General features: G+C 39.0%; 1 protein-coding gene and 1 long non-coding RNA gene across 11 annotated transcripts in view; both read right to left on the bottom strand.

Annotated features, from left to right (window-relative positions):
• Positions 1-5366, bottom strand: part of LOC5567579 — a 38809-nt gene extending 33443 nt beyond the window's left edge. Inside the window, exons 1-2 of one of the 10 annotated variants that reach the window (XM_021851447.1) lie at positions 4930-5366; positions 3612-4018 (exon numbers count right to left, since the gene is read on the bottom strand). The gene's annotated coding sequence lies outside the window, so the exon portion shown is untranslated. The other 9 variants (XM_021851445.1, XM_021851446.1, XM_021851448.1 and 6 more) reach the window with 9 other exon arrangements.
• Positions 5367-20785: 15419 nt separating this feature from the next.
• LOC110678491 overlaps positions 20786-25336 on the bottom strand; it is a 175783-nt gene continuing 171232 nt past the window's right edge. Inside the window, exon 4 of the long non-coding RNA XR_002501659.1 lies at positions 20786-20817. This is a non-coding gene — a long non-coding RNA (uncharacterized LOC110678491). The remainder of the gene's footprint in view (positions 20818-25336) is intronic.

Below are 25336 nucleotides of genomic sequence, written 5' to 3'. Positions count from 1 at the left end.
TACTGATGATTGAATGATGGATTCTTGACCTAGCTTATTTGAAAGAATATCTTAGAGTTCATGCACAAATTACGTCACGTTTCAAGGAATAAATGATAAGTTAAAACAATTCTGAATCCTGAAAGTGTCGAAGAAAGCTGTTTGGAGAAGACTTATTTCGCATCTTTAGATTTAGCGAGAAAATTTGAACCCACATTGATTTCGTAATGCAGAAAACAGCTGCAGATTTTTTTTTGCTGCAGCTCACAGCCTATCAAAATATTAGGTAATTAAAAATTGTGGATGGCAGATTTCGAGATTTTTTGGAACACCGAGAACGTGTTCCGCTTAAATTCAACTTGAAATCAAATGTACACGCAGAGTAATTTTGCTTAGTTGAAATTAAAAATCGATTCATTACTGCAACTATTTTTAGCATTTATTCTCGCTCAAATAATGACTATATCATATTTAAATTTTAATTTTAAAATTGGGTCCATAAATCCTTGACAGTTTTGATCTTGCTTGACGTTCGTTTAGTTGACACGGGATTTTAGTTTTAACACCGTGGTTGTTCCTATCTAACATTTCGGAATGGACACAAAAAAAATACACACAAAATTTGAGTTTAAGCTAAGGGACGTGACAAAATCTAAAAAAAAATAAAACAATGTTTTTTGGACTTAAACAAACGAAAACGTGCGTTTAGTCCCAACTAACAATTTTAGCGCTATAAGCCAAGATTATTTGCTTTGTGCTGTATAATAGTTGAATTGCGGCAGCGAATGTAGCAGAAAATGAAATCTGTCAAAAATAGACAGCTGTTACGCAAACATTTTGTTGCTACAAATCTTAGCTGAATAAATTTCGTCAGTTATCGCTTTTGCTGTTTTCACTAAGCTGTAACTGAACACCGTAAAAGGTAGCAACCTAATAATGTGGAATAAAAGTCCCAATCATTAAACCGACTGCTTCTATACAATATGATTTGCTATGCTGCTCAATATACAATTAAGAAGCGCTTTGTCACCAATTATACAGCGAACATACAGCAGTAAGCTGTAAAACAACAAATTGTGGCGCATCTACACAGCTTGTAGGATGTTAACATTGCGTTTGACGTTTCACACCCTTTTACAGCCTGATGAAGTGGTGTAAGCGTGGGTACAACATCTTATAAAATCATTATGCAGTATTATATGAACCATTTTCGATGTAGAACAAAACAGTGTGTTTTCTTTGCCTTCGATATATACTGTGGTGGCAGCAAGGACAGCGTCGAGACTTGTGGATGCAGAGATCGTGAGTTCGATTCCAAGCGGTGGTTAAATACATTAAATTCAGATACTTATGATATGAATTCCGGAAGCTTCCGGAAATAATATCTAATCCATAATACAGAAAAGCTGTACACAAATTATTCAACAGGTGAAATGGTTGAAAAAGCGCCTTCCAAAGATGTTACATAGCTACTTGTCGTATAACTGTCGAGATAGAGCAATGATCGGTATGAATAAGAGCTGCCGACACAGCTTAAAAATAGCTGAGTAGATTCGCCAGATTTGTTGGTAATAGGATCGCATAGAAGCTTTCGTCCGTATGTAGAGCGCCTTTACTCAGCATCAAGCCGTAGAAAGAGGGCTTAGAGAAGGTTTACATTTTTCAATGCTTCCCGTGGACGGTTATGGCCTTTGAAGGAAGCACCACACTAGACAACGGCACAGTCGAAATACGGTCTGAAGCGGGAATCGAACGCACACTCCTTGACTAGATGCGGCTAAATGCTTAGTAACACTAACCGCAAGGCCACGAAGCCCACATAGTCCACATTTGCAATAAATGTTAATTGGGTAGTCCTCTCAGCGACCGGAATTGTCCCAAAATCTCTGCTAAGGTTCCTAAACGAGCTGGAATGAACAAAAAGCAGTGATTCTTGGAACCTGCAGCATAGTGAGACGGTTCCTGAACTACCACAACTGAGAAGCTCATCCAGCAGACTCAGAGCCTAATCCTCTTTGGCATACAGATTGCCCGGGGTAGATGAAAGTTTTCAGCATTTTTTGCTAGGAAGTGACAAAACTCTATAATAATAATTATAATAATGTATTCCACAACTAAAAACTTTTTATTCCTTAACGAGGGCGTTATGCTTCCATTTCCCCTAATCACTCTGTAATGGACTAGAGAAAAGTACAGGATTGATAAAAGTAGTTTACGCAACAAGTTGCAGACTGGTGATTTTTTCATCACGAGTTAGATAATTGCAACAAGTGCTGTAAAAATCGAGTTCTATAACGATTGACGGGATGACATTAATTGGAATATCACTCCTAAAAATAAGTTCAAATCAACATTCATTGATAGAATACTCTTTTCTTCTCCTTCTTATACTTAAAAAAAAATAAAGTTTCGTTCATGTATAAAATTAGCAAATTGCAGCAAAATTAATAAATTATTATGAAGAATACAGAATTTTCTAGGAAATTGCCTACCTTTAGGAGTATTCCGCGGTTAAAGGTGTTATAATTTTAAAATTACCCACTAAGTAAATGACTTGTAAGAGTTTGGGCTTCATATTTGGCTTCAGGGGCTATGATTTTAGTAAGTAAGGACATTTTCAATACAGCGTATTATTGTATACATGGGTGATCAAAGTTACCCCATCTTAATAGCCCTACATTTTATTGGAAAAAATAGAAAGGATAGATCAACGTTTATCAATTATTCACAAAAACTTTCCTAAATTAGGCGCAAATAGCATTTTAAATCTGTTGTGGTTGATGTCATTACGACTAGCTGTCCCGGCAACATACAAAGTGTTATACATATTGACAGACCAGAAAATCCTCATTCGTTTTTTTCTCTCAGTCTTATTAGAATTGAAGTTGCATTCATCAAGCCTACCAATCAGACACAATCGATATTCCAACTAGATCATGCCACTGCATTGCACAAATTTATCAATTTGTTTTCATCTGGTGCCGCAATCAGCATTTGCTGGCAAGCAACACTGACTACAACGCTTTCGTTCGTTCCTACAATCGTATAACAGTTTCCCTGTCACGTAGGGTATCGCACACTACCATCGACAAGAGCGAACCACCGATTCGGTACACCGACCGACCGTGAGCAATCGCTTTTTGCAGAACTTCGAACGATGGTACCAACACTTGCCATCTCGTCTACCGTCACATACACTCGGAACCGGTCGGAAACCTCCAAATGGAACGGTCCAATTGTATGTGGTAGGTTCAGCAGAGTTCTCGGTGTCGTCGTTTCGGGGGCCAAATACGGACTCCGGCCATTTCGACGTAGGTAGAGGACCTAGCTTCCGTTGTATCGATTCCAGTGACGGGCACAAAGCCATTCCGACAGGAGCCAGCATGGCCATAAAAACATGCTTACGGCACAAACTGCCGTCAAAGTTTTAAGTTTTAATGTCCCTCCACGGCAAGGAACGGGTGTCATGATAAGGATTTATGGCACTTCCACTTCGGCCTGCTGTACGAGTCATTGGTTTTTAATGGCAGTTCTGTATGCATTGAACGGTTGGAAGCACATCTCGTTTCGTTTCGAATAGTACTTTTGGATGGAAGCGATATTCTTATCACAACAAATCCCTCCATACCTACCTTGGAAAGTGTTTTTGAGAACGCTGTTGGCGAAAGTTGCGAAAGGATCTGATTAGATTACCATCATTTCCAATTGCACATCTGTCATCCAGCCGCAATCAATTCTGGTTTTAGTGTTCTGCAGTCTCTCTGCTGTCAACTGTGGAGAAATTTCACTTGTCACTTGTCAAAATCACTCGTGCTTTAGCGTTCATGCATTGCACTTGACACTGGGAAAACGGAGTTTTGTTTTTTTCTTATTTGAGTTTCTGTTTGAAAACTTTTACCGAAAACTGTCGACCCCCTTCGTTAGTTTGCGGTTTTGAAACTTTGTCTGTAGCTTTTTACGCTCCGTGTCACTCACAGTTGAATGTCAATGAGTTTATGTTTTGCTTAATATTCACTGCGACAACTTTTGTTGATTATATCTGGAAGTTTATCATTTTATAACGGTGAAGTGTTGTTTTTTCTCGCTCTCTCGGAGAAACTGATTCAAAGTGGAAGATGATATTGCACCCTTTTCACGATCCGGCTATCTGTCAAATTAGGAACGCTGTTCACCTAGCAGTGTTAGTTGATCTTAACTTCTTGGTTTTTGCTAAACTTTTCAAATTAATCAGCGAACTAAAATCTTGAACAATAGCCAATGATTATTGTTAAGAAAAATCAATCAAACAGTATGTATCAAATCTAACGAAACGATTTCCACACGAATAACGAAAGGTCAAATTTCAATGACATTCCTCTAGACGTGCCAACCGTAAGGAAAAGGTCTACAATTTTCGTTCTCTATAAACACACTTGACTGCGGCGAACAGTGTCGCTAGAGATTTGCAACAGCCGGCATCTGGCAATGCACTGGAGCGAATCTCACTCGCGGCAAAAAAGGCTCCGGATTTTGGACGTAATGGACAAATTCTTGGTGCAAAAAGGCGAATGATTAATGGATGCTCGCTTCCATATTGTAATGGCGTTGAAAATGGCAGCCTTTTCACTGAATTTTCCAAGTCGTACAACAGCAAATCCTGCTTTCGAAGCACAAAATCAAGCACCAATTTCATCAATCGTCAGACTTCACTTGACGTTTGCGGCCGAAAGGTCGCTGCTCTGCTGCACGAGATTTTGCACTTTAGAATAAGAGGTTCTTTGCACCTTGTGTAGCACGTATTTCAATTTTGACTCTACCCTGCTAGCACATCGAACGCGACTGCGGCTGCCATTCGAACGCAGACTTCGCAGACATATACACACAAAATCCCTTCGACGACTAGAAGAGAGATCGGAGATACCGAGACACTAAAATTGGATTTTCATTTTTAAATACTGAAAATTTCCTCACTTTCACCCGATTAATGTCCCGTTTTAAAGCAGAAATCTCCGTTTGCAATCCTTGTTGGTACAAAACCATCGTTTTCACGTACTTTTTCCTCAGTTTTCGATAGAAACGAACGCTTCACCATTATAATTGTAAGAAATTTATTCACATCCAGGAAAATCGATGAACAGGAACCCCATCCGTTTCATCATTAATTTATTACGTGTAAAACCATTGTCCAAACCATTCACTAACAAAATCCAATACGAAACACTTTTTCACGCTCCGATTGCCGAAAATTCCAATCAAAATGTGCAATATTCGGATAAAAATCACTCGAACAAAACTGATTCACAAATTTTCCATGTTTGAGAAAGAGTAAGCGAAGAGACGTCAAAACTGTACTACTCGTTTGGCTTCGACCCGTACTGCTAATGCTGACACGGCTATCGCTCTGCCAGTTTGGTATAATAGGGCAGAGTGGTGCTCTTGTGTTAGTTCGCTTGGCAGTCCGCAACGAGCAGAAAGCTGATTTCACACCATCACCCTTAGAGGAGAAACGAGCACATCAGACCAGAGCCAGAGCAGTCAGAAGGCAGACCGTACTACAAACAAACTTTACCCCTGTATGGCAGCAGCAGCAACTCAGTGCCAAGATGGCGGGCAAGTGGTCGAAAACTGTGCGAATAATCGATGGCATTGCGTACCTGCGCGGTGCGAGCCAGAATCGGTTACGTGCGGAACGTGGCCCGGTGTGTTTGGAAGCGAGTATGATTTTTTATTTAAAGTAATTAAATGGTGATTGAATTGCATTTATGTGCACTAAATGATGATTAAATGAGTCATGGGCTTATGGAATATTTATTTCGGTTAGTTCGAAGAGAAAGGTTTGGAGGAAAGCAAATGGTACCAGTACAAATGACATTAACAACAAAATATGGCATTTTTAACAGAAAAGTAAACCACTAAGTGTCCACAGAATGTATAATTGAACACCGAATTATACCAACTTTAGCCAAATGTTCATAAGAGCGTTTCTTATTATACTGAAAATGCGCACGAATTGCATCTTCAGGGTTTCAAAAATAAAAATAAACCCTCTAGGACACACTTAAATTTCAATTTACGAAGTCTTTTTTAACGTAAATTTGATTTACGTAACTTTTTTACGAAATGAGTAAATTGAGTTTTAACAATTAAATGTAGTGTAGTTCAAAAGCGTTCAATTTAAGATTTATTGTGATATATTATTGGTAATGCCTGCCATAAACTTCAGAATACTCTGGAATATAGTGCCCTGATCTACAAGCGTGATCTATGGACCTTTAATTCTTTGCATAAGCAAGTTCAGAGCCAAATATTACACTATTAGTAACTCAATGAAGTATGTTTCATTAAATCTAAATATAGTTCCCTTAAAATAATGTTTGTGCACATATATACATACCAAGGGTGATGTGCTTGCATCCTTCGTATTTAGGTTTGTTCAGTGAGAACCTGCAATTTTCCCAGTATTGCAGTGAATGATGCTGATACAAACCGATGCCAAACAATTCTGCGCACAAGCTTTTTTTCTCAGTATGATGGATTGAACTTTGTTTACATTCTCAATTTACGCGTTCGTTTAGGAAATATCATAAAATTTCGTGAATTAAAGAACTTTTACGGCGTGTGATTGGAATGAAATCCTTCAGCAAAGAAGTACGAAGATTTTCCATTGTGAAAATAAATGCCCAGCGAATTAAGTCACACAGTGGGGCGGGATGAAACTTGTGTCATAAAGTGGTGTCCCAAGCAGCACATATTGTTACAAGTAGCTTACAGCAACGGCTACTTAACATATTCAATAGTTACAATATGATTCATTTGCAACATGGGAAAATACTGCTATGTAACCGAAAAAGCGCAAAAAGTCGAGCCTTATGTAACTTGTTTGTTCGTTACATAAGATGTTTACATGCGACTGCTATGTAATTTGTTGATTACGCATGGGTTGTCCTGCGACAAAATAAATGAAAAGGCGTTGAAGTTGTTGTTACTTTCTGACAGTTTTGGAACCGAACAACCATTTTAGAAATGAATGTCAATAAAAGTAATACGTGTGATTTTTGAACGCGTAATTATTCACAAGTACATAATAGATTTAACATGCCGATTTGAATTTGTGGTGAAATCAATCTATTTATTTTATTTATTTATTTTATTTTCGTCAATCAATAGTAGACTACACGTTTACTTAATTCTATGTTGTATTATATCTTAAGGAATTAAAATATTGTCATTTTACTTGCTCAAAATTGACGCGCTCATAAAATAGATAATAATGTTATATTGAATAACACATGATACCTGGATTGTTGAGATATTATTCCATTAGAACTGACACAGAAAGATGGAAATTGACACTGTTACTCAAATCAGTAGTGTTTTTGATTTTAATTTAATTGTTTGTGAAGATTGTGATTCCAAAATCACGTTGTTTCGTGTCCCGCGGTTGGATTTTTTTGGGTTGCCTATCATAAATCACCATTTAATTTCATCTTGCTGCAGAAACACTTCCGAATAACTGTTTGAGAACAGTCAATCTAACATGAAGAAAACTATTAAAAAGCTGTTAGGTAGGCTGCAAATTGTAAATTCAACCATTTTAATTAATCACTGGAAAAATATCTATGAAAACAATAACTAGTCATGAAATAGTAAAGTTCTTATATCAATATTCACAATATGTATAAAAAATTTTGACATGTAGTGTTGACCACTGTCAGCAAGTTACTCGTTTGTTACACATTAGCTACCCAGAAATCATATGTTAATTTGAAACTGATGTGTAACTATACTGAAACTGCCTATAAATTACACTGCTGTCAATAGGGGAAGGGGTATTAAAATGAACACCTTAACGATATCGTCTTTTTTTTAATGGGAAAAACGATGAATTTGCGATAAATCATCAAATAGGGTAGGTGTACCAATTATGGATGCAATATGTCAACAGTAGTAATAAAAATCAAGTTATAACCGCGTTTCTAAAACGCAAGCATGACTTGTTGGTGTCAATTACTAGTTTAAAGCCTTGCGAATCTGTTGATTTAAACAGTTTTAGTACTAAATTGACTTTAAGCTTCTAAAAATGGATTTTAAAAAGTGTTGTCTTTGTACCAATTATGGCAATAGCGTTCCTAGCATTCGACATAAAAGTGTACCAATTATGGACTATCGAATATTTGCACGAAATGAACTCAAACGCCATGAAGAGCGAATGATGATGCAACGCTTATATGTAATAAAGATATCGTTCATAAAATTTTCCAAAAATTTTGGGTTAAATATATGGTAAATCAAGTTTTTGCAATGGGTTCATGGGAGAAAATTAATTTTCGAAAAAGAAGTCAAAATGTAGTGTAAATGCAAATGATGATACAAAACAGCATTTATGATCTCACATTACCTTTCCAGTGCCAATTTTTAACGAAAAAAGCGGGAAAATTCAAAAAACGAGTGTCGCTGAAAACCTCTCTCTATCATGAAATTAGCATCTTCCGCTCGCGAACGTTTTCGAACGTGTGATTGAAAAATCTTAGTAATTGAGTACAAAACATGAAGATAATGCCTTACCGAACCGTCCCGTCGTGGAAGCCACCAGTAAAATAGCTTTACTTCTTTTATTTTACTGATCAAAAAATGTAAACAAACCGCCTCCAGAGTATTGCCGTAAATTGGGCTCTCATACACTCTTTGTACCAGTTATCGACATAGTGGAATAACACGATTTCCAACTTAAAACAGTAGAATTGATTGCATACCAGCTAAATTTATTCATTTGTTCTCACTAGGTAACATACATTCATCGGTTGAAACAGTTTATCCGGATGAAAACATACATTTCGTAACGGAGGTCCCTTAGCCAACTGCTAAGAAGGTGACATATATGTGAGGCAAAATTTTCAAATGTTCATTTTTCGAAGCTTATTGCACGAATGTTCTTTTCAAGGTTTAGTTACCACCAAAAACAAATAGTTTAATCATTCCTGAGAATATAAGCCATTATAGTTTAGTGAAACAATAAGAAAAATCTCTTTTTGTTCCCACTATTGCCATAATTGGTACTATAGCCATAATTGGTACTTCTACCCTAATGTGCAAAAATCCCCTAAGCCAATTGACTGGAACCTTACAAAAGTATGAAAATTAAATGCTCCGTCCAAGAAAGCACATGGTTTGTGACGTGCTTAAATGGCGTCCTGAGGTGAAACAACGAATTGAATTTATAAATTGATCAATTTGTGCCAATATTAGGGACTGAGGGTAATATGCTCATGATAAGTAAAATAGCGGTTTAGATGTGAAAAACATGCTTTTTTATTATAATCGGATATACAAATATGTTCTCTATCAAATAGTAGAAACAACATCCATCCATTTGAGTATTTCTAGGGTTAATAAATCAATTAAAAAAATGCGTGCTTATGGGTCATCCATAAACCACGTAGTCATTTATTGGGGGAGGGGAGAGATTCTGCCCAATGACCACGATCCATGATCCATACAAATTGTAAATTTTGTGTATGGACAAATGACTACTAGGAAGAAGGTGGGTCTTAAATTGGGAAAAAATAACCGCGTTGTTACTGGTTACCCCTTTTGCATTTCTGTGCTGTCACTTCAATAGGGCCTAACTATCATGAGTGATTTCTCTTCATGGATTCTGCATATATAATGCATACCTACAGGCGTTTGTTCTGATGTTATTGTTCAATAATAGATACATGCTGATGCGAAAAATTTACATTTGTAAGGTTCTAATTTGCGCGTTACTTCAGTGTGGAATTACGTTTGGTAAAATTTGAATTCAACAACTGTTTTGGTGTTATGAAATAGGGGGTGGAGGTTTTGCCACGAGTTGATTCAAGTTTAGGTCCTTCGATAAGTTTTTCAAGGACAAATTTAACATATTTATTGCACGTATTACAAACTATGACAGTGCATAAGTGGACCCTGTGGGAGTTGGAATCCCAGAACAAATTTCAACAAAGAAGACAGCCACTGACTACTGTCGTCTAAAAGTAATACTCCACTGCACTGTGACGTCACGCATCAATTTTGACAGGTACTGGTCCTGTTGTTTACAGTTTGGACTTAGTACTTTTTTCGAATCATTCTTAATTTCGTGAAAGTTTGCTGCGATCAGAGGTCAAATCCACTGCAGATACCCACGGATCGTTTTATTCTATCTTCCTACCGTGGAAAATCGTCGCCATCAGCATGCTGGTGATAGAAATGCGAAGATGAAAAAATGATGGAAAAACGATTAAGTCCGAAACGTAAACAACAGGACCAGCAGCTGTCAAATAAGTGAGGTTAGGCTCGTTATATGCAGCGCTCTATTAAGCTTAACAAAACATAATCATTTACGGGATTGACTGTTTAACGAGAAACATGCGACGATCGACGCGCCACAATAATTCGTGGACGGAGGGTATTAGAACTAAGTTGGATATGTTGATTTCGATATTTTGAAGTAAACATCACCTCTAAACACTAGCGATTTTGCGGTGGAATGTTGACGTTTGATTACGAATTGTCCAGAGCACCCAAACACTTTAACCACAGACAAACAGACGTAACAGATAGAACATTTATCGATTTTACAACTTAGTCACGTGAACATTTATGCCCAATGCTAAAAATACTTCATTTGGCCAACCGCGAACTAGGTGGCGGTAGTGAGCAAACGTCATACTCGAACAAAAGCAATGCGAGCGCCACGAGACTACCAACTACCAAATATTAGAATTGGGCGCTGTTCTGCTGTGCGATGAAAATAATTATAGTGTTACGTCAGTTTGTCTGTGCTTTAACGTTCAAGGTTCCGTCATCGTAATCATCGAAACTTCAACAGTCATTTTTCTGTTCAAAACTGAAATTTACTCGTCGAAAATGTGTTCACTGTGTTTCGGTTGGAGAATAAAATACAGTGAACACATTAATATATTCATGATTTTGAACGAAAAAAACTGCTTTTGAAAATTATCGAGTTGATGACGGATCCTGCTCCCTTAAACGAATTCTCGTCATTGGGGTCATGCACAAATTACGTCACGCTCCAAGCGGGGTGAGGGGCCAAGCCAAGCGTGACAAGCCTTACAAAATTTTTGGAGGACTCATACAAAAAACGTGACAAAGGGGGGGGGGGGGGTCAAAAAAGTTGAAATTTAGCGTGACATAAATTGTGTACCATCCCATTCCGTGTCATCGGCTCAAAAATTGGCGTTCCCCACAAAAGTAGTAAAAAGAACATTACAAATGTAACTCGATGTTCTGTGATATGTCTACTAGCAGAAATTGTCCTTCATTTATTAATTTGTTTATTAATTATAACTAGTTCTATCGCACAACATCAAAATTAGAGAAGTTAATTAACGCAGCGACACGAATTAAGACTAAGACAGCTAAATTTTCACATACCTTCATCGTCATTAAAATATTATGGAAATGTTCATTTTATGTTGGTGGTAAAACACACGAGCAAAACAAACATTTTTGAATTTTTTTATCACAGTCCTAAAAAAACATCTATGAATGATTATAATCCCTTCGAAAACAGTTCTAAAGGTTTCTGCTTCGACATCATATCATTACGATATTCACCTCATTGAAAAACCTCAGCATCTCCGTGCCTAAAATTACATCAGTTTTAATTGCTGAACGTGGTTCTGACTTCAATTTATCTTCGTATAAAAAAAACACTCTTATTTAGACTCTAAATCATCCGTGCGTAATAAAAAATTATTGAAATTTGTTGTTCATGCGTTACAAGTTTGCTGTTCATTTTACCATCCTGTTCATTTTTTCACCCCTTCCCCTATGACAAATGGTAAACAAACTTCATGCTGTTACACATGTGTGACTTAGCAATCTGTATGTAACCTTATTTGTGTTATTTGTTTCTTTGCAACCACAGATTAAATTTCAATGTAACTTATTCATTTTGACAGCTCTAGGTTAAGTTACATGCAAGTGAAAATGCAACACCTATGTAATGTAAACAAAGCGTAAGTTACAATGTAATAGTTTAGTAACCAAAATTGAAAATTATCAATAAGATATGCTACAAATTATCTGAAATGCAACGGCAATGTAATTTGTTTTATTTTTCTAAAATATTGCATTTGTTACCAGTGCTACTTGGGGTAACTGGTGTCGATTGCTAAGCATTTCTCTCAAATCGTGCTCTTCCATGCGGTTTCGATGAAAAAGTACAAAGTAGATAATTAGACTGAAGTTATTTATCGAAATACAGTTGTTTTATTGCATTTTTGGTGTAGAAGTGTACGAACCATAAAAGCTTTCACAAAATTACATTTAGAAAATAAATCTATGTTGCAGGTAAGTAGGAATATCCACCATATTGGAACATTTTAAGTTTGATACGACAAATAATAGCGCTTACGACGAAGTAGAACGAAACCTTACATACATCCAAAAACTAACGATGACAAAGCTGGTGGTCTTTGTAAGAGTTGCGTACTTAGTGCAACCTGGGAAACCTGACATCAGCTAGAGTGAGGGGGTACCAGGTGAAAGTGAAGTGAAACTCATCCATACAGCCGTATGGAATACCACCTTTAGCACTTCTTTCGAAGGTGTCCAAGCGTTTAGTTCATCTGACCAGAGGATCAAGCATGGTCTACCTAGGATGTGGCGGGAGTTCATCAGTGGGCTCTGGTGAATCTCTACAAAAAAAAACACACACACATACCTGCAAGTAGCCCTGAACAAGCGACCTGGTACCACTTTCAAAGTGCGGTAGCCTTCTCGAGTGCCAACAGGCACATCAGGATGGACGTAGACAACATGCCTGTGAAAAGGCAACGAAAGCAGCTAACAATGTAGCTATGATAATGTCCAACATTGGAGGACCAAGAAGCAGTACGAGGCATCTTCTGGCAACCGTGGCATTGTCCATTTTGAGATACGGAGTCCCGGCTTGGGCTGCAGCGTTGACAATCAAACGCAATCGAGAGAAGCTGGCAGGTACGTTCCGGCTCATGGCTAATATGGCTATACGGGTGGCGAGTGCCTACCGCACTATATCGTCGGAAGCATTATTGTCCGTTATCACCGGAATGATCCTCATCTGCATCACTCTGGCTGAGGATATAGCATGCTATCAGTAAAGGAACACAAGAAATGTGATCAACACCATCAGATTTGATACAATTTCCAAGTGGCAGCAGGATTCGGGGAAATGAATGTGGACCCACAGGCTCATTCCAAACGATGTGTACGATCAGAAAACATGAAGAAGCTAATTTCTTGCCGACCAAGTTTTCGTCAGGACATGGATGCTTCCGGAAATATCTTAACAGATTCGGACACGCAGTCTTCACATTTCCCAGTCTGTCTAAATATCGAGGAGACACCGGAGCATGTTATTTTCGACTACTCTCGATTTAGGGATACACGAAGCGAAATAATACCTGGAACCACAAGCTTCCTAAATCCGAACAACATCGTGCAGAACATGTGCCAGCATGAAACCACTTGGAATGCGTTGAACAGAGGGATAACGCAAATGATGTCGTTGCTGCAAAGGAGATGGCGTGAAGACCAGAGAGCTCCAAACCGCGATCGGAGTAGGCTAGATCCTCCGTCGGGGACTAGATCGAGTAGAGCGGGCGTAGCGTAGTAGGCGCCTGTGCACCGGTAGTTTCCCTCCACCGGAACTGCAGGCATCTGCCCGAATAGTATCGGTGCGGGAGATCTTCCACCGACGGGGTAAGGATAGATCCACCGCCGGGGACTACTCTGCTTGAGTCGTCGGAGTGAAAGTGAACTGAAAGCCATCCTCCAACTGGAATCGCTGGGCCAACTTCGGCACTCTACCGGTCAACAATGGAGTATGAGTATATTTCGGGAGATATTCCTCAATCGGAGAACTCTCCATCGGAGTAGCTTCACTGTCGGGTTGTTACGATCACGACGAACCACTGGCCTGAGTCGTCGGGCGCTTGCAAACCGGAAGTCACCCTTCAACCGGAATCGCATGACCGAAATCGGAATCCAACTGGTCCACCCGAAGAGCATGACGAGTCCAGAGAACCAACAAATACAGAAGCATCTAGGTCTCACATGGCCCAGGCGTGTGGCCGGCCTCAAAATGTAAGTGACGTGGAAGAGACAAAATGCAGCCAGAGCGAATGAAGCAAGAGGTGACGAAAAGGCGTAACAAGCCCAGAAGGAAGTTCTAGGAGAACATTGGACTTGTACGCCAAGCCAAATAAAGGTGGTGTGGTACAGAGTTGTTTTCCCTCTTCTTTTCGTCATTACCAATTCGAGACGTGCATCCGCAATAAACCGTTGAGTAATAGACCGTAATAGACCGTTGAGTGAGAAGCACACAGCCTAAAGCGCGGTGTCTAGCTTAGATAGACGAGCAAAAATTGTATTTCAAAAAAGTCCAAGAACTTCCTGAAATATCGTACCGTCAAACGGGGCTTCTTTTGACATTATTTCCACATACTTTAACTTTCAGGTTTTGTAACTCTTAGAACTATGGATAGATATTGATAATTCTTGCCTATATATAAGTTGTATATGTACGTAACAAATGTGCAAAATATGAGGCAAATCCATCAAGAAACAACAAAAATGCTTGAATAGCGAAAAAGTGTGTCCTTCAAGATAAATGATTCTATAGATTATCGTCCGCTGTGATGTTACTGAACGTTTATCATTGATAAACATAATTAAGAAAATGACAAAGCTAGAAACAATATATAACTATATATACACATATATAACAAATTTCAACAAAACATGCCATACAGTATCCTCAGTTTACAGTATGAAACTTAAACTTTCAACTTTCTCTTAAATGGAACTATCAGTTACGAATGCTTCATTTTTTTATGTTGACATAAACGAACGATGTAACTACAGTCATCTCTCCCTTACTCGATATTGAAGGGACCATCGAGTAAGGGAGGTATCGAGTTACAGAACACAAAAGCAGTGCAACTGCGTTCCAAGGGACCATCGAGTTAGCCATGAAAACCAAATTTTACTATGGTTCTCTAACTCGATATCGAGATACGGAATATCGAGTAAGGGAGAGTTCACTGTACTAGGTACTGCGATGATAAATGAGTTATGTACAAAAACGGTTTTTTATTTCTCTTCTGACTGTTTATGAACGATATGTCGAAGGATCACATTAATACCATTAACTAATTTAATACCAGTAAGTAATTTTCATTAAAAACGCAATCTATGAAGTAAAGCTTTGCCAGATCGTAAAGAAGTAAGTTTGTTTTTGCAATATGCTTTTAGCTTCTTAGCAGTATAGAGCTGGCTTAAAAGGAGTTTATTTTAAGCATTTGAAGGATGCAATTGTTTTGTACTGCAAATTCATGTAAAATATGAAGGAATTTATTTTTAAGGGATTATGTTGTGAACTTGTCATTGTTACGTGTTTTATGTCTATCTATTTTTACAAACATTTATTTAATTTTTTTATGTTGTAAAATATCCAAACCAAAACATCATAATAAAATAAGAGTCGTAAAAATAAGACCTTTGATCAATTATTTTATTAAACCACAAATTTAAGCAAAACAAATCACAAGATTTTCATGAAACATGACGATTTGATAGTTTTGTGATACTCCCAATAAGTTTCCACGACATGGGTAAAATTCAAACAATGTTTGCATAGCCAATGTTTTATACCTTGTGAATATTTATTCAGACATTTTTGAAATGTTTTCTTGTTTATCCTGTTATTGTTGATGTTGTTCCAAAAAAAAATCATGCCAAGTGGTAGAGCATATATTGGTTAATAAAAGTGCTGAAGACACAAAATTGCTCAGATTAGTTTTTACGCTGCTAATAAATACAAAAGGTGAGTGTCCAAAGTAGCCCCCGGAATCAAAAGTAGCCCCGTCCGACGGTACTTTAAATCAACGGGCATAATTTATTACACATTGATGAATTTCGAAAGAGATACATGCTAACAAATGTTTGAAGAATTTAAGGCTAAGTAGCCCGTCATTCGTTTTGGCAACAATGATGACTTTTCAGCTTGCATTCAAAAGTGATAAAACTCAGTCTCGACAGTTTTATTGACTTGAAAAAGTATCACTGTACGCGCTAACATGCATAAAATATGCTGATACTTTTTCAGCTGTGTCAGTGCAAAACCTACTGATTTTCTTTGATTCGAATTCTTCAAACATTTGTTAGCATGTATCTCTTTCGAAATTCTTCAATGTGTAATAAATCGTGAGATGAATTAGCAACAATCATCAACGACGCGTACAAATTTCAATGACGGCCTACTTCGCCTTAACTGCGAATCTTGATGAAAATAACAGAAGTTCCTCGTCATTCACGAACTTTGGGAAAGACAGTCCATAAGATCGCAAGATTTTACCAGTGGAATAACTAATTGTTTGATAAGCGGTACACGTCTATTAGACCAATGATATTAAGATCTATAAATTGTTGTGTTCAATATACTATTTTTTATTCATTGGCATCCTGGAATACTATCAGTTCAGTTCCTGTTCGGTTTCAGTCCAATTCAAGGGGATCATAGAACGAAGCCACACCTCAAATTTTCAAGACCACAAGACTTGAGAACCAAACAGCACTTCGCGTTGAAAATGTATCCCATTGGTCACTATCAGCAAGCAAGTAATTTGATTCATTTCCAACGCGAACTGTTGTCAGATTCCCCAGGCTTGTGCACTTGAAAATTCTAAGTTTGGCTTCGTTTTGAACTTCAAACAAATTTTCAGGCTGACAATGTTGTATGTTAACCAATATGAACTAACTGTTGTAATACCAGGCAGAAGGCTTCACAAATCAACCAAAACAAAATTCTAAAGATGTATGGGCACGACTTTACCATACTGCCATTTCGAGGCTAGTGCAGAAAAAATCTGGTTTTCACATATTTTATTCTTGCACCTATCAAGAGCAGATTTTGAGATTTCAGCATTTATTTTCGTTACCTGTTTGTTGACGGCTTTAAATTTCCAAAAGCTCCTCTACTAGTTTTGCACAAATCGCGTTATATCTGAGTGACTTTGTTGTACGAAATTTGTGCTAGCTTAGCTTAGACTGACTACACATATCAATGGTTGCTATTCCGTGATTGACTATAGTCAGTGAAAATGCACAAAGAATCAACTAGAAGTTCGGCTGGGATTGGCCATAATCTTCTTCAGTGTGCATAATTCAGTGCCTCTATTTATACAGGGTCAATAACGGCGCCGGCCACGTCCTTGCAGTCAGCTGGGATTGGAGGAAGGAATGTTAGTGTGTAACCTTTGCTATTTGGAGACCGTGTTTTTCTCTGCATCTCCACAAAGTGAAATATGATGAATAATTTGACGCGAGCAAAGGATCAAACACTCCTACCTGCTTCGCGATCCGCAACACTGTTTTATCATGCCACGCGAGCGACGCGCAACACGATTGATCCTGCTCACATCACCCGCCCCCGCAGGAGCAAGTGACGCGAGCAAAGGATCAAACACTACCTTTGTTGTACGAAATTTTGTTGTGAGTGCAACTACTGTGCGCCACTCTATGATGTTTATGCTCTTTATTTTTCTGTTCTTTAATATTGGCAACAGTGCGCTGAGCGGAAGCATTTCGCGCCTTCGGTGCACGTTTTTCATAAGATGTTGAGACGTTGTAGTGAATACATCGATTCGTGAATAAATAATTTTTTCTCGTTAATGAACTAAACTTGGCCTTTCAATTCTGCTGAATACTCTGTCCAAGAGGTTATGGGCCCAGGAACGCCTGGAGGACGCTGAGGCGGCTTCAATGAGGGACCACGAGGAAGCACTTGGACGAGGAGACATGGCCTAGACGAGGAGGCAGAATCTCTGTGAGGAGGTAGACCCTGGACGGAAGGTGGAGTCTGGACGGGAGGTGGCTTGGACGAGGTGCCTAAGAGTTGGAGGCCAAGATGCTGAGAACGAGGCTGAAGGTGCGGATGCTGGCTGATCGGACGACGAGCTTGGAAGTGCTGGAGGAACTCGGAAGTCAGGAGGAGCTTGTAGGACGGCGCGGTTGACCAAGAGGACGATGGTGCAGCTGGCCAGGAGAAGCTCGACTAGGAGGAGTTCGGTAGCTGGAGCTCGGTGCCAGGAGGAGCTTAGTGGACAAGAGAGCTTGGGTGGCAGATGGCGGTTTGAAGGTTGTGTGATGAGGAGGAGTGTTGGAGAGCAGGTACATCACACACCCAGCAGTGGAGATGTCTTGGGTTAGAATTGTAGATTGTAAATATAAATATAAGTACCCAGACATGAAATAAAAGAGAGGAGCTGGCTGGTAGCGATATCAGTCAGTAGCCTGCGGTGTGGAGTGAATAGCCTGGTTGTTTGCGTAGTTTTATTTTCAACAAATTTGTGCTAGGTCATAAAGTATGTACAATACAAATCTGAAAAAAAAAATTTTATTGGCTACACGATAAATGACCAGACTATCACTTATTTTGATGGAAAATATAAACTTAAGTGTATGAAATTTGCAGTGTTGTGAAAAACTCTATTTCTCATAACTCACGCTTGAGATTTTTAATGCGTGAGTTGTTAATCACGCAACTCAGCAGTCAAAAAATCATGGATGAGTTGGCTCACCTTTTTGACTCATTGTCTCGAATTTCCACAGTTTACTCACACACGGCAATAATTTCTTGTTAGTCTGGTAAAATTATAGTAATTCGTTCTAACGTAAACAACAACATTCGGTTTGCACGAGTTTTTGACGGGTTTTGCGACTGAATCACTTTTTACGATTTGAGTTCATTGAGTGATTTTGCATCAAAATCTCGAGTCGTGCCCATACTTTCTGAGGTTTAGGGAAAAAATGTCGAAAGACAAAACGTCGAAAGCCAAAACGTCGAATGCCAAAACGTTGAATCCCAAAACGTCGAAAGCAGTCAGTCATTTTTCAGGCGAAGGATTTTGGAATTAGCGTTGCTAAGGAAAGAAATCGTTGCGATGCGAACGGCATAGGGATCAGCAAAAAATTACAATTTTCATCAAAGTGTGCATGGAAAAATTTTACACTAAATCCTGATTCGCTGCTGACAAGTAATTTCACGGCCTATCTTGATACATGGGAAATTTCTGCAAGGAATCGATCAAGAATGCACTTTTTTCTGATCGCAGTACGCAGTTGAAAAGAACTGTCACTTCAAATGGGAGTCGCTGTAGAAAATTTCTGCAAGGAATCGGCGAGAAATTTCTTTAGCGATTCCTTTTCAGAATCGATAAAGGAATTTCTCACCGATTCCTTGCAGAAATTTTCTACAGAGACTCCCAGAAGAAATTTTCTACAGAGACTTGCAGAAATTTTCCGATGCATCAAGACAGGCCGAAAAATTGCTTGTCAGCAGCGAATCCGGCTTAAAATGTCAATTTCTATCCAGACAAGAAGCAGTGAAGAACTTTGAAAAACAAATTCGCCGCACCTCTGCACGCTTATAACAGTAAATGAAGAGAAAAAAGTTATATAACGCACACTGGGGCGAGTTGGAAGGAAAAGTTTTGAATACGATATTAGTAGATGTGAACAGGAGGTTGTTAACTGACACGTTACCATCTTATCCCAGCCATTTCAACTTGCGTTGTGCTTTACATTTTTTTTTCTAAGATTAGTGGGCGAACAAAATTTTAATTTGCACCAAGCAAGATGCCTCAAAATGTGATAATTGCAGCTGTTTCGTATAATTGGAGCGTATTTTTCGTTACATATTAGTATTCACCTAAAACAAAATCTTTGTATCTCAATAGGTTATTTTTTTTGTGGTTAGGTTACACTTGAATAACTTCTCAAAAATGAGTATAGAACTTGTTTGAAGGTGAATTGAATTTTCTTCCTGTTGGTAGATAGTGTATATTATTCATTTTTATAAGATACATTCGTTCTTTCAACAAACTAGTGACATCAATTTCATCAAATTTACGAATAGATTCTTAATAGTGATTTTTTATTCTTCAAAAATGTACTCATTCTATTATTGAAAAGGTACAATTCAATCAAATAATTAACTTATTTTTCGGGAAAAAAATTTCAATGTTTGACTAACTAGCACTTTGGTGGCATACTCAAAAAATTATTTTACGACCTTATATAATAATATCAAATAGTTATTTTTTTACAAATTCAGATAAATTTTAGTTATTATTCATTTTATTTTTATTATCACTTCTAAGACCAGCTATAAATTATAATATCAAGGTGATAATATTAAAATCTAAATATTTTTCAACGCCTCAACTGTTCAAAACATTGTTGAGAGTTCGAATTTGACGTTACACTATTATCAATTTTCTTCGCATTATTTATTAATCAAATAGGTCAAAATCGCTACAGCGCAAGTTATGCCAGACATCCTCGATTTTTTTTCTTTGACGTATTGTTCCTTTAACGTTTTGTCCTTACAATGTTTTGGATTCGACATATTTTATTTTCGACATTTTGTAATACGACATTTTCTCTTTCGACGTTTTGTTCCGTCGACATTTTAGCTTTCGGCCTTTTGTCCCTTCGACGTTTTGTCCTTCCGTCATTTTGGCATTCGACGTTTTGTCACCCAACCACTTTCTGGGACACCCTATAGTACTTATGAATTTCAAAGATTACTCAATGTTGAAACATCGTTGCAGCCTTCTAATGTGACGACAAGGGCTTTATATCTTTATTGAAGTTTGTTCAAGTTCATTATTTTTTGTTCGAATAATAGAACAATGTTTAATTATCAAATTAAGTGTGAGTTAAGTGAACTGTAATGTCAATATATTTACGTGAAATCGTTCTCACAGCTTAGTAAGTCAATAATGATTCAATATACTTACCAAAAGCACGTAAAACACACCCATCAGTCTGAAAAGAAAGTAAACAGAAATATTAATCAGTCAATCATCGAACTTATCCATCCCACCCATAAAACCTTAACAGCTAACCTCATAATCGCGAAACCAGAGCCACTCATTTAATCTCTCGGGTTTGCTTCATTATCAGCTTCTTCCGCTGGCTAATTTGCGAAAAACTTTCCACGTAGCTGTCTCATAAATCAGCGAAAATATCATAACTAAAGACCGCATCTCTTATTTTAACTCACCCCATTGGGCAGGGCATCGGCCTCAGAGGGGAAGAGATGTTGTTTTTGGTCGCGCCATCATTTGACACCTCACTTTCCTTCGCGGAACGCCATTTGACACGGCTCGGTTTAGCTTCCAGGACTATGGAAACGAGGTGTAATATGCGCCACCGCAATATCTCCAAGATAAAAGGAATTTTAATCAAATTCGATCATTTCATAGAATATTTCTATCAATTTTAACGCCTCTCGAGAAGAAAGAAAAAACATTTCCTAATTTCCGCATCAAAAATAAAAAAGAAAATCTAAAAGGATTTTGGCTATCTTGGTAGTAATAGACGAGCGCCACACCCAATGGCTACTCAAAAACCATTTATGAAATTCAAATTAGCCACAACAACCATAACTCAAACGAGACATAGAACTGCATAATATCTGCTGTATTGAGTTTTTTTCTCAAGGGGGCTCATATTACCTCGTTCTCCCCTAACCATCGTTTCTCCTCTCTGTAGGACGGGGACGTCCTTTTCCCAACGTGAACCCATCTGAGGGAACTCAACGTAACGTTTATCACCCTTAACTTCCTTAAGAGAAAAATAATCCATGCCACCTTTTCCCGAAGAAGGGTGAGAGAGCCGCAGCAGCAGCAGATTCGACAAGCACTCGTAAAATTTAACGGCCAAAGCCATTAAAACCAAGTTAGCTCGATGGTCTCCTTGTGTATTGCCCTAGATTTTTTGGATGCTTTACTGCGTGGTGCGTAAATTCCATCTCTCTTTGGGTGAAAATTTCGTTGTTTACTTCCATGATTACGAGGGCACTCCTGGCACCACAGGGAGGCTCCCCATAATGAATGGTGGATCCTCCCCATTAAAGTGAATGGCAGTTAGTAAGATTATTTTGGAAAATGTACTTCCAACAGTTCTTAAAGCTTAAGACTCTTTTCATCAAGTTCTTCGCCTGTCTGGTGTTAGGTCCTAACACAAAAAAGATCTTCGTTCGATGGGACATGACCAAACTCTGTACTTTATGTATGTATATCGGTGTGCAGACTCTACCAATTACTGATACCATTGATCTGCATATGGAAAGATGCATCTTCTAAAGCTACTTAAACTTTTATAACAAATTCAACTTCAATCAAAAATGAGGGTGTTATAGTGTACTTATGGCTGGCTATTTCACACTCTTGCTCAGATTTCCACGGAACGCTCAGAAACCTGACTTCCAACCTCCCAACTTTGTTGTGCCGTCACGTGACCAAAGCATATTCCATTGAATTATTTACCGCCTACATCCCACATCACTTAAACCTCGTGGACAACCGACTAACTGTGCCAACGCTTCTGTATCATTCTCATTAGGTTGCACTCCCGTGACCGTAATATTAGTAAGTGCATAAACTGATAAAATTACCCCGTATTACAGAGCACATATGATAGCGATCTTCCAAACCGAACCGACAACCAAGCGGAAAATATGGTCTTTATGCGTTCGATGGAAACCCATGATAAGGCCAAGCCACATGCGCTAATGCAACCCGCTTCAATAGTAATGCACACGTAATCAATTAGCGCCAGCAGTCGATCGGTTGGTCGTTGTGGTGGTTTCAAATTTAATTCGAATCCGACGGAGAGCGATAAGAGCTTGCATCGGGTGTTGCACGTGTGCACGGGATCAATAGCCTTCCTGAAGCCCCGAAAACTGCACAGTGGTGGTAAGTAACTGTTGATGTTGCAGAACTTTGGAGGCGAAGAACAAGATACGAATGTAACAGGAACAATAACGTTTATTGAAACACACGTCTGATGCGATTGGTGGTTGAAACAGGAATAAGAAAGAAGTGTAACAACCCTTAGTTGCTAGGTCCAACCTACTCCAGGATACGGTTGTCAGGGACGTAGCAGGGTTGTTGAGATAGGGTTCACGATTGCTTCGTTTTTCAACACCCCCTCTCAATCGGTGACTCCCAGTCTTGAACGTAGATCTTGGAATCGTACAGTATCCAATGATTTCGTGAAGATGTCGGCTTCTTGATCTGCAGTTCCAATAGGCTCAATCGTCACGGTTCCAGCAGCAACATGGTCCCTCAGAAAATGATGTTTGATATCGATGTGCTTGATTCTTTTTGATTCCATGTTTCTTGCCAGTCCAATACAGCCACGATTATCTTCAAATATTGGAATTGCTTCTGCCTTTGATTTGCATTTCAAATCTTCCAGGAGACCGCCCAACCAAATCGCTTCACTTACTGCAGAGCTGAGAGCAACGTATTCTGCTTCACTAGATGAAGTAGATACGGTTACTTGTTTTCTACTTGCCCACGATACGGTTGATCCGAACACCTTGAAGACAAAGCCAGATACGGATTTTCGATCTTCTTGATCTGATGCCCAATCTGAGTCCACAAAGCCAATCAACGGAGCTGAAGATTCATTCCGCTTGTAGAGCAAACCAAGCTCGCTAGTGCCTTTCAGGTATCTCACAACGCGCTTCAAGGCCTGCCAATGATGATCCACCGGATTCTGTTGGTAACGTCCAAGGTAACTTACAGTAAAACAAATATCAGGTCTAGCACATAGCATCTGGTACATTAAACTGCCTAGAAGTTCTCTGTAGGGTTCATTCGTTCTGCTTCCGGCTCGACTCAACTGTAATCCTTTTTCCATAGGCGTTTTCACTGCGTTGCAATCTATCATGCCGAATTTCTTCAGGATTTTTTGCGCATTGCTTCCTTGGGACAACTTTAGGATACCTCTCTGACGATCGTAATCCAATTTAATGCCAAGGAAGAACTTTGCCTCGCCGCAATCCGACATTTTGAACTCACGGGACAGTTGTTGCTTCAGGTGTTCAATGGTTCGAATGTTTCTGCCAATGATAAGTAAATCGTCTACATACAGCACCAGAAAGATTTCGTCGTTCTCTTTTGTTGAAGTGTACAAGCAATAATCTCTTTTCGATCTTGAAAAACCTAGCTTCAGCAACACCGTATTGAGTTTTTCATTCCAACATCGTGGAGACTGTTTCAGCCCGTAAATAGACTTCAGTAGCTTGCATACTGTTCCTGGCGCTGCCTGCACTCCATCCGGTACCTCCATGTACAGCTCTTCCTTCAGGTTGCCATGGAGAAAGGCCGTCTTCACATCCATTTGATGTAGATAGAAACCATATCGTACGGCCACAGCGAGCACCACACGTACTGTTGCCAAGCGAGCCACAGGAGCAAACGTTTCTTCATAATCGATGCCAGGACGTTGCAGAAATCCTTTCACCACTAACCTTGCTTTGTGTCGAATTGCTTGTCCACATTCGTTTTCCTTCAATCGGAATACCCATTTGGATTTCAAGGGCTTAACACCTGGTGGTCGTTTCATCAGTTGCCACACACGATTGGCCTCCATCGATTTGAGCTCGTCGAGTACAGCCTCCATCCAATGGTCACGGTCATCACTCTTTGCGATATCATTGAAACACTGAGGTATATCTGTGAATTGTGGAGAGCCAACAGCAGTTGCTTCAAAACCAGTTAAATATTCCAGCAACTTACCCGGAAACTTGCGCTCCCGTTCGCTACGCCTCGTGGACGATTCATCTGAATTGCTGTCCCGTTCTTGTTGCGAAGGGAGCGCGGTGGGTAGTTCATCATCGTATTCGCTATCTTCAGCTTCAATCATTTCAACGGAATTTCGCGCTTCGTTTTCTTCTCCAGATACGAGGTAATTCTTGCTTTCCCCCTCTTGATCGGACGATGTCAAGATCATCAAAGGAATATCTTCAGATTTGCTACTATTGGACGCATACGGATAACAAGCTTCATTAAACTTCACATCTCGAGCAATTACGATTTTCCGGGAATTCCTGTCCCATAAGCGATATCCATTTGAAGCGTATCCGATCATCACCAGTTCTCGACTCTTCGCATCTAACTTCTTGCGATATTGGTTGGGGATCCATGCAAATGCTTGAGAACCAAAAACTTTCAGTTTCTCCAAGTTCGGCTTCTGTTTGGTCCAGCATTCCGTCGGGGTAAGATTCCTCGGGAGAGCAGAAGTGGGACTCCTATTCATCAAAAACGTACCTGTTAGAACTGCTTCTCCCCACATCGATTTAGGCATCCTCGAGTCAATAAGCATGCTTCGAACTTTCTCCACTAGGGTTCGGTTGAACCGCTCCGCTACCCCGTTTTGTTGAGGGGAATATGCAACGGTCGCTTCTATTTGAATACCTTTAGCCTTGTAGAATTTCATCTGATTTCCGGAGCAATATTCTCGACCTTGATCTACTGTCAACTTCGATATC

Source organism: Aedes aegypti, chromosome 3 (genome assembly GCF_002204515.2).
Source record: "Aedes aegypti strain LVP_AGWG chromosome 3, AaegL5.0 Primary Assembly, whole genome shotgun sequence".
NCBI classification, from domain to species: Eukaryota; Metazoa; Arthropoda; class Insecta; order Diptera; family Culicidae; genus Aedes; species Aedes aegypti.
Note: the sequence above shows the minus strand (reverse complement) of the source record. Positions and strands in the feature narration are given on the sequence as shown.